Source organism: Neolamprologus brichardi, chromosome 20 (genome assembly GCF_056152115.1).
Source record: "Neolamprologus brichardi isolate AB-2024 chromosome 20, ASM5615211v1, whole genome shotgun sequence".
NCBI lineage: Eukaryota > Metazoa > Chordata > Actinopteri > Cichliformes > Cichlidae > Neolamprologus > Neolamprologus brichardi.
In genome coordinates, this window is record NC_142123.1 from 31,743,373 (window position 1) to 31,749,523 (window position 6,151).

Genomic DNA, 6,151 nt, shown 5'->3' on the forward strand with positions numbered 1-6,151 from the left:
TTACTATTTAGCATTTGGCTCGGGTCAGCGTCACTACTGGTAGCATGATACTTGGACCTTGCACAGGTACTCCAACTCCTCCAGGATTTCACCCATTACCACAAGGTTTGTTGTGGCACAGTCTCAGGAGCATGGAGGAGATTCCAGGAGACAGACAGTTGCTCTAGGAGAGTTGGACAGGGCTGTGGAAAGCCCTTAATCCATCAGGAGGACCAGTAAATGGTAAATGGACTGGTTCTTATATAGCGCTTTTCTACTCTTTCTGAGCACTCAAAGCGCTGTACACAACTTGTACATTCACCCATTCACACAAGCACATTTTTCTAAGTGCTTTCTAAGTAACATTCACACGCACATTCATACTCCGATGGATGCATCGGAGAGCAATTTGGGGTTAGTATCTTGCCCAAGGATATTTGGCATGCAGACTGGGGAAGCCAGGGATCGAACCACCAACCTTCCGATCAGTAGATGACCTGCTCTACCACCTGAGCTACAGCCACCCCAGTATCTGCTCCTTTGTGCAAGGAGGAACAATGAGCACTTCCAGAGCTACAAAATGACCTCCAGCAGGCCACTGGTGAGAACGTTTCTCACAAAACAATCAGCAACAGACTTAATGAGGGTGGGCTGAGGCGCCGACATCCTCTAGATCCAATAGTTCACCTCTGGGACAGTGCCATCCAGACTGTCCAGAAGCTCAGAGAAGGCCTGGTCCAGATCTGGGAGGAGACCCCACACACCAACCTCTGAAGCCTCATTAGGAGCATGCCCTGATGTTGTCAGGTATGCAAAAGCTTCCTTTTCTCATTTGACTTTGACGTAAAAGCTGGAACGTGACTGTATACATAAATACCGATTTCTTGTAGGCATCAGTGAAAATGATATGAACACTTTCCATCACAACCAGTGCAGTCTCTTCACATTTCCTCCTTTTACTGAGATGAATGTCTGTGTGCCAGAAGAGACATGAAGCCAGGTACGATCACTGTGCTCCCTCTGTGATGGAAACCCCTCCTATTCCACGTGATGAATGCTGGAACAGCTCCAGCTCTGACGGAGGCCGGGGCAGCAGGTCTGTGTGATCAGCTGGTGAAGAAAAATCATATGTAAGCTTGAAAACTCAAAGGAAAACAAGTCATTTCACCTTTACGTGAACCACAGGGATCATGAAAAATCAACTTCACTCAGCGATAAAGTCATAAAAACCAGCTTTCTGTAACAGGCTGGATCTCTAGTTTCAAGTCAAACACTCAAGATGTGATTGAAGTGCAGACTTCCAGCTTTATTTCCAGGGGTTTAACAAAACTGCTGCATTTCCTGAACGAGGATTAAAGCCATTATTGAACAGCGTCCGCCCTGTTTGTTAGAGGCTTTAAAGTAATTCAGTGAGTGAAGTCTTGACTGATGGATTTAAAATCCACGGTGATGGTCTACAGAGCCAAAATTACAAATACTGTGTGAATACGTACGTACCTAAATGTGTGTTTTAATTGTTAATCATATAAATATGTTGTTGAAACCATCAAATCATTTTAGGTTGAACTTTACTCAGTGAGCAATATTTAAAAACATGAATATGAGCAGAAGGTGACCTGCAGGAAACGTGGAAACAGAAACTCTGGTGACATCTGGCAAACTGTGAATCAAACGTGCATCTAAATTCTCCGAGCGGCTCAGTTTGACTCGGAGCAGCACATCTGAAGGGTTAATTCAGAGAATTATCCTGCCGCTGGGACGAATGCAGAAGAATAGCTCCCCACCTACCACCACCCACATGTGCAGAAACACAATGAGGCTTCAGGCTAAGCTGCTCCTGTTTCCGCTGATTTCTGCTCAGATGATGTTTAAATCTGCTGCTGCTTCCTCTCTCCTGTACTCCAATTACTATTTGACTGACTTTCAGCGTCTGATGATGTGAGCAAGCGCTTTGGTGACAGTAGGAAGGAAAAACTCCCTTTCAACAGGAAGGAGCCTCCGGCTCAGCGTCAGGGAGGGGCGGCCATCTCTTGTGGGGAGGAAGGAAGCATCTTCTTCAGGCTCTCGTCTTTAAGAGTGCATCTCTCCAAAAAACTCACAATAAAACATTTAAATTTTGTTTAAATGTTGATGATTATCGCGTATGGCTCAGACATCTAGTATCTTGAATTATGATATTTCCTACGATCATTGAAAAAAGGATTTACATAATGAAATGCAGAGATGGGCAGTAACGCGTTACTTGTAACGCGTTACTGTAATCCGATTACTTTTTTCAAGTAACGAGTAAAGTAAGGGATTACTATTGCAAAAACGGTAATTAGATTACCGTTACTTTCCCGTAGGAACGCTGCGTTACTGCGTTACTAAAACCGTGATTTTCTTGCGAGAATGTCTCATGACAGTGACGTAAGCGAGTGCGACGTGTGTGACAACAGCTGTGTGCAGATCAACAATGGATCATATATCGAGTGCTGGAGAGAGTATGAGCGTGCAGCGTTTAAAGCGTGGAAGTACTGACCTTACTTTGAGTTTGATTCCATAAAAAGTGACAAAAACATTAGTGTCCGTTGTGCGTGGGAAGAAAACTTCTTTTTACAGCGAAAAAAAACCCCTAAACTTCCAAGCAAGCACCGAGTGCGCTACGACGTAATGGGAAACTCACAGAGAAACTGCGGTATCCTTCCACTGACCGCTGTGGCACACCTGCACCAGGATAACCCTCCGCCTACCCTACTCCTGCTTTACAGGTGAAAATAGAGCAAAAGGACCGCTAGTCTTTGACTTTATTTATTTTCTGCTGTGTTTTACTTGCATCTGAAAGAGTGAAGGTAAACAATATATATATATATATATATATATATATATATATATATATTATGTGCTGGAATGTGCAGAAAATAGGTTTAAATGTTAAACTAATTTCTTCCAGTCAGAGAATGGTGCATATAATTAAAATTTTGCTTCATGCATAAAGTTAAAAGATTAAAACTAACAAAACAAGTTTTAAAAAGAGACTTTTCCATTTGATTACATTTTGTATGATGGATTATGTAGAAAAAGTAGAATTGGGCTGAAAGATCTATCGCTTTATCGCCTATTCAGGTTGTAAATCATGTTTTTAAAAAGTAACTAAGTAACTAAGTAACTAAGTAATTAATTACTTTTGAAAATAAGTAATCAGTAAAGTAACGGGATTACTTTTTTGGGGAAGTAATCAGTAATTAATTACTGATTACTTTTTTCAAGTAACTTGACCAACACTGATGAAATGTCAAACTTCTGATCAGTTGTGTATGCACACACAGCATTTGGGGCTCCTTTACCACAAATGACTGCACCCGTGTGGTGAAACATGGAGGTGTTCAGCTCGGCTGTAGTTTTGGGTCAGATGTTTCGCCTTCTTGAAAATACTCCACAAATTCTTTGCGGGGCTCAAGTCAGGCAGGTGAGTTGACTGCCTGCTCAAACGCAGTATACTGGCAGCTGTTTTGGTGCTTTACCCCCAAAAAGGAAAAGGAAATTAGCATCTCCATACATGCTGTAAAATACGGAAGAGGATTAGGGCCACTGGGAAAAAAAGTCGGAACGTCTTTTTTTTCTCTTCTTCTTCAGAATTCTGGGAAAAAATAATTCTGAGGAAAAAGTCAGAATTCTGACTTTCATCTCAGAATTCTCGAAAAGAAGAAAAAAAGATGTGCCCACTTTTTTTCCCTGGTGGCCCTAATCCTCTTTCGTAGTAAAACCTTCTGGCAGAGGCTTTGTTGACTTTGGACTTGATAGAACACACTGGACCGACCACAGTGTTGGGGAGTAACGGAATACATGTACCGCCGTTACGTATTTGAAATACAAAATATGAGTAACTGTATTCCGTTACAGTTACCGTTTAAAAAGGTGGTATTTAGAATACAGTTACTTTGTTGAAATAAATGGATTACACGGCGGTACTTCCCTGTTTCATATTGTCGCGGGTCAGGACTGTTTGGGTTTTGTTTGACAGCTACGTTCTGTTGTTCCAGGTGGCAGCGTTACGGTTGCCATGGTTACAGGGTGACGCTCTCTCTCTCTGTGTGTTTCCTGGGTGAGAGAGGCCTTTTTGTTGTTGTTGTGCTAAGCTAACAGGCAGAATGCTACAGGTATAGCTCTAAAGAATGTAGCATCATGGGCAGTGTAGTCCGTGCTGCAGGGAGAATGGACTGCCGTACACGTTATGTGTCTGTGAGCTAGGGAGGGAGAAAAAGGAAAAGTACGAGCTGTCATCGAGCAGAAACGGGAGCTGGAAGCATGTAAATATAATAATAACCACTGCAGCCAAGAAGAGAGCCTGACGAGCCCAGTTGTAAGTAAGCTATTAAGACTCGACTGTACACCGTGTTCGTGTTTTCCTCCAAAAACAATAAGTTCTGTTGCAGCAGCCTTTCAACGCCTCTCTCTGTCTCTGCTAGCAAAGTTGACCCAGACAACAAAGTAAAGCTAGTTTTCGGCTACAAGCCCGACACAGAACCCACCGTATTAGCCAGAGGTCCCTTTACTACAGTTCGGAGCCGCGGACCTTCAGTAACAGTAATAAATCACAGCAATAGTACATTCATGTTGTTGTAAACAGCATGATAATATATTAAGTAATCCAAAGTATTCAGAATACGTTACTCTCATTGAGTAACGTAACTGAATAGGTTACAGAATACATTTTGGGGCATGTATTCTGTAATCTGTAATGGAATACATTTTAAAAGTAACCTTCCCAACACTGACCGACCACCACCAGCACGATCAAGCAGACCGACCCATCAGACTGTGGAAACATTAAAGACTCTTCAGTCTGTGCCTCTCTATTCTATCTCCAGACCTCGATCTCCAAATTAAGTGCAAACTTTACTTCAATGAAAAGAGGACAGTCCAGATCTTTTTCTCCTCAGGCCAGGCCAAGACACTCCTGATGTCGTCTCAGGCTCAGGAGTATCTGGAATGTGACAGGTGTGATTCCGGTCCAAAAGACGTCTGTGTGGCGGCTCTTTATGGAACGACAGCAGCCTCAGTCCAGTCTTTGTGAAGTTCTCCTGTTCTTGAGTAAACTTGTCTTGACATCACTGTTTCCTGCAACACTTTTCCCAACTTTCCATCAATATGCTTCCATACGGCACTCTGTGAACAGCCAGCCTTTTCAGCAGTGACCTTCAGTGGCTTAACCTCACTATGGAGGGCATGATGGTCATCATCTTTCACGTTAGCAGCTTCCTCGTGACTGTGCTAGAAATATTACAGTTTACCTTTTTAGTTGTGATGAACAAAGGAAAAAAATGTAACACTATATAATAAGGCCCACGAGTAAGGCTGTGAATGCCCTGTAATTAAACTGAATTTCAATTTAATTATCTTTACCTACAAATACTTAAAAGTAGGCACGAGTAACAAGTCAGGTAACGATGGAGCCTTTTTTCACCCCTTTCACAGTCACGGTTTAAACAACTTTCTAAAGGTGAATCTCCTTTCCTGGTTTCCTGAGGTTCGGCAAGAATAAACCACTCCAGCAGTAAAATGATGCAGTTACACTGTAAAAGTATTTACAGTATAATTTGTGTCTCCTTTCCCAGGGCGGGTTTAGGCACTACTTCAAAAGCAATTCTTCAATATTTCTTCGTCCTGGTAAAACAGATGAAACAAAGTACTTAAAATAATCATGTTGACTTTTTTGTCCTGATTGTTTGTTTCTGTCACATTTTGTTTGTTCTTGTTCCAGATTTTGAACACAGTTGACCGAAAACCAACATCCATGCTGGACTTCCTCCTTTGAAGGAGGTATAATTCTTTGTATTATTACAGCTCTGCTGTTGGAGCCAGGCTTCCTTTCAATCAGCCTCTCCATGTTCTGCAAACACTTAACTGCAGACTATTTTGCATAATTTGAGTCTTTTCTGAGATACAAATTAAAAAATGACTCAAAAAGCCCTAAATTATGTTTAATGCTTGATCCAGCACTTGGATTGGTGTAACTGGTGGTGGCTGGTATGTAAGAAAACTTGGAAAACTGATGGTGACCGAGACCTTTGGCTCAGATTAGATTAACAGTTCCTACTCCCGTTATACGATCCTATTTTATTTAATAGAAAAGTCCAAAATTTACACTCTTTTTCTTTTCAAGGCCATCCAACACCCTTCGAAGGACCAA